The sequence below is a fragment of the Oncorhynchus masou genome, unplaced genomic scaffold (genome assembly GCF_036934945.1).
Source record: "Oncorhynchus masou masou isolate Uvic2021 unplaced genomic scaffold, UVic_Omas_1.1 unplaced_scaffold_1082, whole genome shotgun sequence".
NCBI lineage: Eukaryota > Metazoa > Chordata > Actinopteri > Salmoniformes > Salmonidae > Oncorhynchus > Oncorhynchus masou.
Genome location: NW_027000533.1, coordinates 191629 through 205316, shown reverse-complemented (window position 1 = coordinate 205316; position 13688 = coordinate 191629). Strand labels below are relative to the sequence as shown.

The 13688-nt window shown below is 47.8% G+C and overlaps 1 non-coding gene and 3 pseudogenes across 1 annotated transcript; all 4 read left to right on the top strand.

Moving 5' to 3' along the window:
* Positions 1 to 2144: 2144 nt before the first annotated feature.
* Positions 2145 to 2254, top strand: LOC135529041 (5S ribosomal RNA; annotated as a pseudogene).
* A 1008-nt stretch (positions 2255 to 3262) lies between these two features.
* LOC135529030 (5S ribosomal RNA) lies at positions 3263 to 3381 on the top strand (annotated as a pseudogene).
* A 5140-nt stretch (positions 3382 to 8521) lies between these two features.
* Positions 8522 to 8695, top strand: LOC135529038 (U2 spliceosomal RNA; annotated as a pseudogene).
* A 556-nt stretch (positions 8696 to 9251) lies between these two features.
* On the top strand, positions 9252 to 9370 carry LOC135529058 (U5 spliceosomal RNA). Its single transcript, XR_010453643.1, has one exon. It is a non-coding gene; the product is annotated as a U5 spliceosomal RNA (small nuclear RNA).
* The last annotated feature ends 4318 nt before the right edge of the window (positions 9371 to 13688 follow it).

The window sequence follows — 13688 nt, the reverse complement described above, 5'->3', positions numbered from 1 at the left end:
TAATAATGCCTTATGAACCTGTCTTCAATGACAATCCATCAGGCCACTATGTGGTCTACCTGTGTCGAGTCTAAGCTTCCTGGAGCAACCGGAAGTGGTTAAATTCACCCAAAAGGTATTTTAATGTACATAACCTGCAAATGTGAAAATGACTGCATTCAACCCTGTGTAGATCAGTCAATTCTTAACATAAAGACTTTAAACTCAGGATTCTGTAAGAGCATACACCAAGAAAGGTATGTGTTTACTTATAGCTTCCTGTGCCAACCGAAAGTGCCTTAAAATGGTGCCGAAGGTGCTGTTTGGAAGGGTTAAAAAGGTCCGATCTTTTTAAAACTTCATATGTGTGATTAAGCAACCCTCGTGAACTGTAAATCAGTCATTATTCCCAATAGATGTCAAAGAAAAGCTCTCTAACACACACACACACACACACACACATAAAGACTTAAAACTCAGGATTTTGTAATTGCGTACACATTGGGTTTTTTAGAGACAAACACTTCCTGCACTTCCTGCACTACCTGCACTTCCTACTTCCTGCATCCTTGTTAGAACTATTAAAGAACTGTCAGACCTAGAGTTCTGAAACTTTAGAAACCTGTTCTAGACCTCAAGTCGATGTGGGTTTTGTGGCTCTAGAAGGTTCTCGGACCGAGAAACAGCCTCGTACATTTGCATTAACTTCAATTCATTTTTGCATCACGAAAATGCCGATATTTAGAAATGTCCCAGAGTCGCAAGACTAGGTGCATTGCGACCGCCTCAGCCCATATAGACAGACTCCAACGTTTCTGTCCGATAGCTCATTCGAGGACCCCGTAGCAAGGCATGGAAAAAGTGGATTTTCAGCGCCAATTAGGGTCTTGCTCAGGCACCAAATGACATATCGAGCCGATACTTGCGATTCGGGGTCGCCTCAGCTAGGCCCACACATAACGTCAGAACTGGACCCGCATCTAGAACATAACTACGTGTTTTACGTTTTTATTATGGTTTGAACAGAAGGCGTTGTGAATTTTGGGCCAACTCTGAAGTATGTGATAGTTGGCTTCTAAACGAGTTGGAAAAAGTGGATGTGGTGTCAGATTGGTGTCAGAATAATTTCTAATTGACTGATGGACGGTGACTTGCTGGTGACTTTTGTCCATTTGCAATATGTTTAAACAGTGAGGTACCATCACCAAGGTGACATTCAGAAATCAACCCCAACGGGTGATGGAGAGGAACCAGAATCACTGCCCAGCCATCCCGAGTTCATCGAACCAGTCAATTTTGCATTTCTGCAGGATGTTTGAGCATGCCAAATTCGTGATGGTAAATGCCCATTGAACCATATTGCAAATGCACAGTGCATTTGCAACAGTGAAAAAAACATCACCAAATAGACATGATGAAATCAACACAACGAGCGATGGAGAAGAACCACTATCACTGCCCGGCCATCCTGTGTTCATCAGGCCAGTCAATTTTGCATTGCAGGATTTTTGAGCATGCCAAATTCGTGATGATAAATTCCCATTGAAACATATTACAAATGCACGTGCATTTGCAATATGATTCAACAGTGAAAAAACATCACCAAAGGGACATGATGAAATCAACACAACGAGCGATGGAGAGGAACCACTATCATTGCCCGGTCATCCTGTGTTCATCAGGCCAGTCAATTTTGCATTTCTGCACGATTTTTGAGCATGTCAAATTCGTGATGGTACATGGCAAATGGACATAACATTCTGATTTGGCATTTTCAAATCTTTCATATGGCATTTGGCCAAAAAAAAGTGACTTTTGACTTTGACTTTCGGCTTCCTTTGAAATCATAATGCAAATGGAGAAAACATATGGCTTATGCACAAGTACAGAATTATGATAATAAAATTGGACAAAAGTATATTTATTCAGTTCTTACACATGTGTAATTGACAAATGATAAATCTAAAGAATTTCGAAAAACGGTCCAGAAAGCACTTTTGTAAGGGGGTGATAAGTTTTTGATTTTTTTCTCAGTTTTTCTAAATTTTACTTTTGTTGAGAAATGCAGCCCCCCATTGCGCTTCCAATATTGAAATTGTCCATTCATGCACTGATCCTCCTGGTTTCATGCATTTGTCTGTGTATGTGTGTGTGTCTGAATTCTCGCTTACGACCACAACCGGCCTGAGTAAGCCTGATCTCGGAAGCTAAGCAGGGTCGGGCCTGGTTAGTACTTGGATGGGAGACCGCCTGGGAATACCAGGTGCTGTAAGCTTTTTGTCACTGCCTTGTGGAATTTCAACTCTTTGTGAGTTTTTTCCCACAAGGCTGAAATATGTGCCCTCGCTTTGAAATAAGTAAGCAAGGTTAGTTTGTATTTCATCCAACCATCTGTGCTACAAATTATGGCTACAGTATATGCAATTTCTTCCACTTTTTGAGTGACACAAAGATGCTTATCGAAATGGTGAAAATGCAACAGCTGTTAATCAGGACTCACTTTGACTTTATATAGTGTATGTTACGAATCCCTTTTGGCCCGACAGTCTAGGGGGGATGGTAATGAGACTCGTAACATAACTCATGCAAATTATTATTGTGACAAAGGAAAAGTGTGAACGAAATAAGCACGACAACTGAAATCTACCGTCAAACTCTAGGTTTATTTATAAACACACGGTAATGGGGGGAGCAGGAAAAGGGGCTGAGCTGGACCCAAGGAAAGAAACAATAAGTATTCAAAAACACCCCTAAGCTAGACTAGCCTACTTTAACAACAGCTAACTAACTAACCAAAAATACAGTGGGTGGTCCGCCCAGTTCTAACTAGTGTATTTAACAAAGTTCACCTACGGGTAGTGTATGCCCATGGGCGACTTGTCTTGGTTTCCCCCTTTTCCACCAGCAATCAAACACAAACACCATAACCAAAAACAATACTCACAGGTGATGACAAAGTGCTATGAGGTGCTTAAACAAAAGAGAGGTTACGACACAAAGCGAGAGTGAAACACAGAGACCTACAGACATGGCATTTACAGAGAGATTGAGCTGAGCTGAGCTGGGCTCTAGAACAAACAAATGATGGGGTTTTTAAACCATGGGGAAAGAACTGTGATAGGTCAGGAAATTGGAGGAGGTGTGTCTTCTGATTGATGATTGATTGGGGAGTGATGATTTTCACCTGTGAGGGGAGAAGGAGAGAAAAGAAACACACACACAGGATACACACACACACACAGGATATCTGTATCCGTAACAGTGTACCAAGAGATAATTCCTCGCTGAAGACCACACCGGCCTGAGTAAGCCTGATCTCGTCTGATCTCGGAAGCTAAGCAGGGTCGGGCCTGGTTAGTACTTGGATGGGAGACCGCCTGGGAATACCAGGTGCTGTAAGCTTTTTGTCACTGCCTTGTGGAATTTCAACTCTTTGTGCGTTTTTTCCCACAAGGCTGAAATATGTGCCCTCGCTTTGAAATAAGTAAGCAAGGTTAGTTTGTATTTCATCCAACCATCTGTGCTACAAATTATGGCTACAGTATATGCAATTTCTTCCACTTTTTGAGTGACACAAAGATGCTTATCGAAATGGTGAAAATGCAACAGCTGTTCATCAGGACTCACTTTGACTTTATATTGTGTACCAAGATATAATTTCTTTCTTACGAACACACCGGCCTGAGTAAGCCTGATCTCGGAAGCTAAGCAGGGTCGGGCCTGGTTAGTACTTGGATGGGAGACCGCCTGGGAATACCAGGTCCTGTAAGGGAATTCCCCCTGTATTGGACAAAAATGAATGGCAAACTATTGGCATAGTACAAACCATGTACACAATGGCCAATACCACCCAAATTGGCATATACTTTTGTCCAATTTTATTATCATAATATTTTTTATTTTTTTTTACTTGCGCATTATTGCATGTGTTTTCTCCATTTGCAATATGATTTCATAGGAAGTCAGAAGTCAATAATTGCAAAATTTCATAAAAAACTTCACACACCCCTAAAAAAGTGCTTTCTGGACCGTTTTTCGAAAATTTTTCGAATTTTGTGTCAATTACACACGTATAAGAACTGTATCAACATACTTTAGTCATATTTTATTATCATAATTTTTTTTTTTACTTGTGCATTAGGCACATGTTTTCTCCATTTGGAACATGATTTCATAAGAAGTCAAAAGTCAAAAATTGCTAAATTTCATAAAAAACTTCACACACCCCTAAAAAAGTGCTTTCTGGATCATTTTTCGAAATTCTTTAGAATTTAGTGTCAATTACACACGTATAAGAACTGTATCAACATACTTTAGTCATATTTTATTATCATAATTTTTTTATTTTTTTTTACTTGTGCATAAGGCATATGTTTTGTGGGGGCCAAATGTCATAAGAAATTTGACATGCTCAAAAATCCTGCAGAAATGCAAAATTGACTGGCCTGATGAACTCGGGATGGCCGGGCAGTGATTGTTGTTCCTTTCAATCACTCGTGGTGTTGATTTCATCATGTCCATTTGTTTATGTTTTCTCACTTTTGCAAAGTCACTATGCATTTGCAATATGGTTAACTGGGCATTCACCATCACCAATTTGTCATGCTATAAAAATCGTGCAGGAATGCCAAATTGACTGGCCCGATGAACTCGGGATGGCTGGGCAGTGATTCTGGTACCTCTCCATCGCTCGTTTGGGTTGATTTCAGAATGTCACTTTTGGTGATGGTACCTCACTGTTAAAACATATTGCAAATGTTTTCTCACTTTTGCAAAGTCACTGAAAATTTGTGCAGGAATGCCAAATTGACTGGCCCGATGAACTCGGGATGGCTCGGCAGTGATTCTGGTACCTCTCCATCGCTCATTAGGGTTGATTCCAGAATGTCCATTTGGTGATGTTTCTCACTCTTGCAAAGTCACTGTGCATTTGCAATATGGCTAACTGGGCATTCACCATCACCAATTTGTCATGCCATAAAAATCATGCAGGAATGCCAAATTGACTGGCCCGATGACCTCGGGATGGCTGGGCAGTGATTCTGGTACCTCTCCATCGCTTGTTTGGGTTGATTTCAGAATGTTGCTTTTGGTGATGGTACCTCACCGCTTAAACATATTGCAAATGGACAAGAGTCACCTGCAATTCACCGTCCATCAGTCAATTTGATATCATTCTGACACCAAACTGATACAAACTGACACCAAACCCACTTTTCCCAACTCGTTTAGGAGCCAAGTGTCACATACTTCAGAGCTGGCCCAAAATTCACAACGCCTTCGGTTCAAACCATAAAAAAAACATAAAGCACATAGTTACTTTCTAGCTGCGGGGCCATTTCGGACATTATGTGTAGTCCTATGTGAGGCGACCCCGAATCCCGAGTTTCGGCTCGATAGGTCATTTGGTGTCCGAGTAAAGCCCTAATTGGTGCTGAAAATCCACTTTTTTCAATTACTTGCTACGGGGTCCTTGAATGAGCTATCGGACAGAGATGTTGGGTTCTGTCTCTATGGGCCGAGACGGTCACAATGCACCTAGTCTTGTGTCTCTGGGACATTTCTAAATGTCGCCATTTTCGTAATGGTCAAAATGAATTGAAGTCATTGCAAATGTTCGAGGCTGTTTCTCGGTCCGAGAACCTTCTAGAGCGCCGTAACTCACCACGCACTATCGACCTGAGGTCTAGAACAGGATTCTAAAGTTTCGTAACTCTAGGTCTGACGGTTCTTTTTTAGCTCGAACAAAGCTAACTATTGGAGGCACTGTCAGTCTCTACGCACCCCAATACGTCCCTCCATCCAAGTTGTGTATCTGTGTGATTTAGTTTTCCTTTGAATTTTTATGGGAAAAATGACTGATTTACAGTTCATGGGGGTTGACTAATCACACATATGAAGTTTTGGACAGATCTGATTTTTTTAACCCTTCCAAACAGCCCCAAACAACACCAATTATGGCACTTCCGGTTGGCACAGGAAGCTTTAACTCAACGCACATCCTCATTGGGGTATTCTATTACAGAATCCTGTGTTTTAAGTCTTTACCATGAAAACTGACTGATTGACACAGGGTTGAATGTACTATGTCTATCAAACTGCAGGCAGGTTATGGGTAAACACTTTTAGGGCGATTGTAACCACTTCCGGTTGGTCCAGGAAGCCTAGAATTGACACAGGTAGACCTTATAGTGGCCTGATGGACTGGTACCGAAGACAGGTTCATACAGCATTCATAACCCATATAGACTCCAGGTTGTATTTAGTGGAGCAGGCAATGTATTCCTATGGGGAGAGAAGTCAATGCACACTGTTTTTATGTTAGGGTTTAGTGATCGCTTTATAGAGTGGATCAAGATTTTGTATTTGGGAGCGGGGTGCCGGGTGAGCATAAACAGCCATCTGGGCGACGTGTTTAGCCTCTCCTCAGGGGTCAGGCAGGGATGCCCGCTCTCGGCACTCCTTTTCGTGCTCTATATGGAGCCCCTGGCGGCTGCCATTAGGGCTGACGCAGGGGTGGAGGGCTTGCTGGTCCCTGGTAGCGGCGGTTTGCGTGTTAAGGTGACACAATACGCCGATGACACCACCTTGCTTCTGTGCAAGGACTCGTGCCTGCTAAGGTCTCTGGCCATAATTGGAGACTTTACCCGCGCGTCGGGAGCGGTCCTTAACCTCGCCAAGTCGTCTGTTAAGTATTTTGGCAGATGGCGGGGTAGGACGGACGTGCCCGGGGGGCTATCTCTCTGTAATGGGGCCCTGAGGATTCTTGGGGTCCACTTTGAGACCTCCGGCTCCGCGACACTGAACTGGAACATGAGGGTTGCTGTGGTTCAGAGGAAGCTGGCAATGTGGAAGGCCAGATCCTTGTCTTTCGTGGGCAAGGTCCTGGTCCTGAAGGTGGATGTACTGCCTTCCCTTCTGTACTTGGCATACATCTATCCATTGCCAGCGAGCATGAGGAGGGGGCTAGTAAGGCTCGTGTTTCAGTTCATGTGGGGAGGCAGGTATGAGTATGTCGCCAGGGCTCGCATGATCTCAACAATCAGGGAGGGTGGGAGGGGAGTTCCACACTTCCCACTCAAGTTGGACTCGATTTTGTTTCGTTTTTGTTGAATGAGCTCGCTAATCCGGTGATTCATCCCTCCGGTTACTTCCTACGGGTGTTCTTCTCGTACCAGGCGAGAAGCATAATGGTGTGGTCCAACACGGGTCCTCGGGCTGAACAGCTGCCGTGGCACTTCAGCCATGCGGCGAAGTGGCTGCGCGCACATCCCGAGGTTGAAGTTGCCCGAGTAGGTTTGGACCACAGACGCCTGTATGAGTAGGTCAGACGGACCGTTTGTGCGCCCCCTGTGGTGGGTACCCTTGCTGTGGTCTGGGAGACCATACAGGCGCGCGGGGCCTAGACAATCGTTGAGAAGGCCTCTAGTGAGGCTGGTGTTTCAGTTCATGTGGGGTGGCAGGTACGAGTGGGTCGCCAGGGCTCGCATGCTCTGTCCCATCGGGGAGGGAGGTAGGGGGGTACCTAACATCCCCCTCAAGCTGGACACAATTTTTGTGTCCTTTGTGTTGACAGAACTGGCTCATCCGGTGATACACCCGTCCGGTTACCTCCTGCGGGTGTTCTTCTCTTACCAAGCGAGAAGCGTAATGGTGTGGTCTAACACGGGTCCTCGGGCGGAACAGCTGCCGTGGCACTTTGGCCATGCGGCCAAGTGGCTGCGTGCGCACCCCGAGGTTGAAGTTGCCCGAGTAGGTTTAGACCACAGGCACCTGTACGAAGAGGTCAGGCAGGCAGGGAGTCCTGCGCCTGTTGCTGGCATCTCGGAAGTGGTCTGGGAGGGAGTGCAGGCGCGGGGCCTGGACAACAGGCTCAAGGACCTGAATTGGTTGAGCCTCCACAAGTGCTTGCCGGTACGATCCATCATGTACCGGCATAGCTTGGCGCGATCCCCCACCTGTCCAAGACCCACTTGTGGCAGGGAGGAGACTGTGCGCCATGTCTTTTGGGACTGTGCCTTTGCCGGAGTGGTATGGGCTAGGGCACGGGTGTTGTTAGGTTAGGTTAGGAGGTGATTTTGTGTGACGTGGGCAAGGTTAGAGAGAGGTGTAGGGAGAGCGAGGGGACGGATAGGGATAGGTTTCTGCTCTGGCTTCTCATGAGTCTCTTTAAAAGGGGCTGTGGGAAGCCAGGCAGAACTTTAGTCAAGACAGGGAGAGATTGGGGGGTGGAAGGGATAGTGAGGAGGGTGGAAGGTGATTTGAGGGGGAGGATGAAGAGGGAGGAGAGGAAGTGGGGGCAGCATGCTGCCGGGAGAGGTGGAAGGGGGGATTAGGGCTGGGTGTGTTTAGATTAGTAAGGGGATAGATTAGGGACGATGAGGAGATAGGGAAAGGTAGGTATTGTTAGGTATGAAGGGGAGGGACGATGCTCCCCTGAGGTTTGTTTTTGTTTGGGTTTTGTGATTGTAAAAATATTGTAAATTGTTTGATGAATGACAATTATGTTTTTGTAAGAATGAATGGTATGGAACGTAATAAAATATTTTTCAAAAAAAAAAAATCTGTTCTTATCAGTTTAATATCTGATACGTCCCCCATCGGGGGACCTTATATTAAATGGATTTTTTGAACAGGGAGTCGGAAATGGGGCTTGCTCCGTCCGCTCCACGCATCGACCCGGTATTGCAGTACCTCCGGGAACGGTGCAACACTTACTTCTCCCGTTGTCAAGGAAAAGTACAAACTCACAAAGCTATGTAAACAGCTAGCTAGCTGCTAGTTAGCTAGTTAGCTAGTTGCTAGTTAGCTAGCTAGCTAGCAGAAGAAGAGAAGGGAAAAAAACATTCAAACTGAAAGAAGGGCGAAGCGCTTTTCAATGGGGTCCCCCGTTTCCCGCCATTTTTGTTAAAAAAAAAAAAAAAAAAAAAAAAAAAAAAATGGGCCAGGATAGTGTGTGTGTGTGTGTGTGTGTGTGTGTGTGTGTGTGTGTGTGTGTCTCTGTGTGTCTCTGTGTCTCTCTGTGTCTCTCTGTGTCTCTCTGTGTCTCTCTCTGTCTCTCTCTGTGTCTCTCTGTGTCTGTCTCTGTCTCTCTCTCTGTCTCTGTCTCTCTGTGTCGTCTCTGTGTCTGTGACTCTGTCGTCTCTGTGTCTGTGTGACCCTCTTTTTATCCACAGCCCTCAAACTCGGAAGAGTGGGTTCCGGGAGCACCCGCGGGAACCCGGCCGAGAGTGCACAGAGTGTGTCTCGGGCCCCGACCTCTGGCTTCCATACAACTCTGGTTTCTCTTCATTACGCACAAGCCTTTCGCCTTTTACTAAAGACTTCCGTGGAGAGGAATAGTTACACGAGTTCAACATATTTTTGGAGTGGCTTTGCTTCTTGCAGAGCCCGGTATCTTGTTTCAAGAGAAATTGACAGAGGTGGTGGGCCAGGATAGTGACTTAAAGACGCATTAGCGACTGACTGGCTGGGGAGGGAGGGAGGGAGGAAGGGTTGGAGACGGCTTTTGCAAACCCGCCGAGTTCTGTCGAGGCCCCGGGGCCCGGCGTTTGCAGGGTTCCATTTGTGGGTTATCGCTTCTCGGCCTTTTGGCTCAGAACCAAGCTTGATACTGAGGTGCCCCAGAGCCCACTGAGTCAAGAGGTCGAACCAGGAGAGCGGTAAAAACGGTTTGAATAAAAAAAACAAAAATAATTATTTTTTTGGGGAATTTTTTTTCTCCATTACATTTTTTTGATTGTTTTTTTCCTGGAGGAGTGCGTCATTCTCCCAGTTTGGAATGGCGCAGAAACAACATATGGGTCGGTCCCGGGACCGGACTCAGGCTAACACCATAAGATTTGCCTGGAAGAACAAAGAAATGGAGCCTTTTGGGAGAGAATCGTTTGGGAGAGTAATCCTGATGGGAACCCTGAAGCTGGAGGTGAGAGATGTGTTTTGCCTTCAAGGCAACTCACTAGAAGGAACTTTTGATGTGGCCTTCTACACGGAGAGGAAGCACGATGAAGTGATGAAGAAAGTTAAGGAGGTTGGGAATGTAAAGCCGATGTGCCTGTATGAGGTGAAGAGCCTGGCGAAAAATAATTTTCGAGTCGTCACAGTCAACATGTACAACCCATATGTGAAGGATGAGGAGGTGAGGGCCTTTCTGGGGAGGTACATGGACAATGTCTCCTCAGGAAGGCCCATAAAGGACTCGTTGGGATTTTGGACCGGACGAAGAGGTTTTCAGGCGCTCTTAAGAGAAGATCCTAAGGGGCTGGGAGGGTACCTTCATCCCCCAGCCATGTTCTCCCTGGGGGCTGACAGGGGGACACTATACTATGCACGTCAGCCCCCGTTCTGCAGGCGCTGCATGGCCTATGGACACATCCTGGCCTCGTGCAGCACTAGGAAGTGCAAATTTTGTGGATCGGTGGAGCACGAGGCCAAGGACTGTGGCGAGCCCAAGGTGTGCCACGGGTGTGGCTCATCAGCACACCTGTGGCGGGATTGCCCAGCTCGCCAGAAGTCGTACGCGTCTGCAGTTGGAGGGGGAGCAGGAGCGGGGGATGGGGGAAGAAGAGGGGGGACGGAGGGCCATCTCACCAGAGGGCTGGCCCGGAGGGCAAGAAAAGAAGAAGAGGAGAAAAGGACAACGGAAGGAGAAAGGAAGGAGGAGACGGGAGAAGAAGAAGAAGGAATCAAGGGAGTGGAAGAACGTGATGGATCAACGGAGGGAGTGGTGGGGGGGGGGTGTCTGGAGGGGAAGGAGGGGGGGAGGGCTGTGGAAGGACCTGGGGGGGGGGGGTGCCTGTGGCAGGACCTGTGGGGGGAGGGGGTGCCTGTGGCAGGACCTGAGAGGGGGGAGGGGGTGCCTGTGGCAGGACCTGTGGGGGGGAGGGGTGCCTGTGGCAGGACCTGTGGGGGGAGGGGTGCCTGTGGCAGGACCTGGGGGGGATGGTGGCAAGGAAGGGGGTGAGGGACTGGGGAGACAGTATGTCGAGCTTCCTGGTGGAAGAGATGAGGGAAATGGTGGAGGAGCTAGCGGGGAAGAGGGGTGGTGTCTCCCCTTTGCCTCCTACACCGAAAAAAAAGAGGGAAGAAGAGGAAGGATCTGGGGCAGGCTTGGAGGGGGAGGGGGAGATGAGGGGGGGAGCTAAGAGAGGGATGGGGGAGGGGAATGTCTTTTAAACCTCTCTTTCCTCAGCCCCTGGATACTGGTGGAGGGTGAGATCCAGGAGATGGATCAGGGCTGTTTGTCTGGGGATCCCAGCTCCTGTTTGAGGAGATGGGGTCCCCTACCTCAGACAAACAGCCTGCAGGGAGAGTGTGGAGGGTGGTGGTGGAGGACCCGGGATGCAGGGCACTCCAAGACCTAACACCTTGCCTGCATCCTGGGTCGGAGGGATGGAGGAGAACGGGGGGACGTCAGGAGAGGAGGGGACGTCCCCGCCGGTAGAGAAGGACCAGGGGAGCATCGGGTGAGTCTCCTGTTTTTTCTTTAGGTTTTGGGTTTTATGGTGGGTCATTGTTAAATAAATATGTCTGTTTCTTTTCTTAGTTTAAATGTTCGTGGGTTAAGGGACTTTGTTAAAAGGAGGGCGGTATTTTGTTATTTAGAAGGGGTGGGTTTTGATTTCTGTTTTTTACAGGAGGTTCACCTGAGGGATGGTGGGGATGTGGATAGGTTTAGGAGGGAGTGGGATAAGGGGGAATCTTTTTGGGGCATAGGAGGGGTGCACTCAACTGGAGTAGGGATTTTGTGTGGGAATAGGGAGATTAAGGTAGAGAGCACTTTTGTCATAATGCAGGGTAGAGTTTTGGGGATAGATGTAGAGTTTAGAGGAGTTAGGTATAGGTTAATTGGGGTATATGGACCACAGGTGGCGGCAGACAGGAGGGAGATGGTGGACTGTCTGGCGCCCCTGTGTGTTACAAATAGGCACTTGGTGATAGGAGGGGATTTTAATATAGATTTAGGGAGTAGGTGGTGACAGTAGTGCAGGCGCCATCACCGGGCTAATGGCTTGCCATGGTCTGGTTGATGGTGGCCTGCATACTACTCCGGTAATGGTCGGTCCTACATGGCGCAACTCCAGGGGGTTGCGCGGAGGCTCGACTATATTTTTCTATCCAGGTCTTTGGGTCAGTTGTCTGGGCGGCTGTTGCCTGTTTCTTTCGGATCACGACGGGGTGTTTCTGCAGGTGGGGTCGCCAGTCTGCCTCTTCGGTAGGGGGTACTGGAAGCTAGACCGGGATATACTGGAGGAGCAGGCTTTCGTTGACGCATTTTTGTGTTTCTTTCGAAGGCTTGACGGCCTCCGGTCTATGTGCGAGGGGGTGTTGGAGTGGTGGGATATAGTTAAGGTAGGATTAGGGCTTTTATAATAGGCTATTGTAAAAGGAAAAAGAGGGAGGAAAGGAGGGAGGTGGATCGTCTCCAAAGGTTAATCGAACTCGAGTACGAGGCAGGCAACCTCGGCGGGTCGATTGACTGGGAGAGATCCTCTGCCCTAAAGGCGCAACTCAGGGAGCTGCAGGAGCTGAAGGCTCGAGCTTTCCTGGAGCGTGCGCATAGCGGCTTTCTAGAACATAATGAGACTTGTTCCGCTATGTTCTTTAAGTCGGTTAGGGCCAGGCAGAGTAGGAGAGTAATGAATGGCATTAGAAAAGAAGACGGTAGTATAGCTAGAAAACCAGAGGAAATGGTCAGGGTGACAACTGATCATTTCCGAGGGTTTTTTAAAGAAAGGGAGATAGATGTAGAGCAGGGAAACGTGTTTTTAGAACACTTGTCCCGGCGGCTGCCGGAGGACATTAGAGACGTGATGGAGGCCCAGATCTCACTAGAAGAGGTTGAGAGCGCTCTTAGGAGGATGGGAAAAGGGAAGGTGCCTGGGATGGATGGGCTGCCGGCTGAGTTTTACCTCAAGTTTTGGGGTATACTTGGACCGGTGGTCCTCGAAGTCTTGAAGGCCATCCTTGAGACGGGGTCCCGGGGGATCAATGGCAGTCGGTGTGCTGTCACTTCTTTATAAGAAGGGGGAAGCAACCGACCTTGGCAACTGGCGGCCGTTGACCATGCTGTGCGTAGATTACAAGATTCTTGCAAAGGTTTTAGCAGACCGGTTGCGCACAGCCCTTCCCTACGTCGTCCACGAGGATCAGACGTGCGGGGTAGAGGGCCGTTCTATAAGATGGAACCTACAGTTGATCAGGGACTCCATCGCCTGGGTTGAAGATAGAGGGCTGCCTTTAATGGTAGCAGCGCTAGATCAGGCGAAAGCCTTTGATCGCGTGAATAGATCCTTTCTATTCAGGGTGTTAGGTAGATTAGGTTTTGGGGAGAAATACATAGGATGGATCCGTACTTTATATGTCGGAGCGGGGTGCCGAGTGAGTGTAAACAGTCACTTAGGTGACGTTTTTGACCTCTCGTCTGGGGTCAGGCAGGGATGCCCACTCTCGGCTCTCCTCTTCGTTCTGTACATGGAGCCTCTGGGGGCTGCCATTAGGGCAGACACAGGGGTGGAGGGTTTGTTGATCCCTGGAAGCGGTGGGCTGCGTGTTAAGATGACGCAGTACGCCGACGACACTTCCTTGCTGTTATGCAAGGACTCGTGCTTGACAAGGTCTCTTGCCATCATTGGGGACTTCACCCGAGCGTCGGGGGCGGTTCTTAACCATGCAAAGTCTTCCGTTAAGTTTTTCGGAAGATGGCGCGG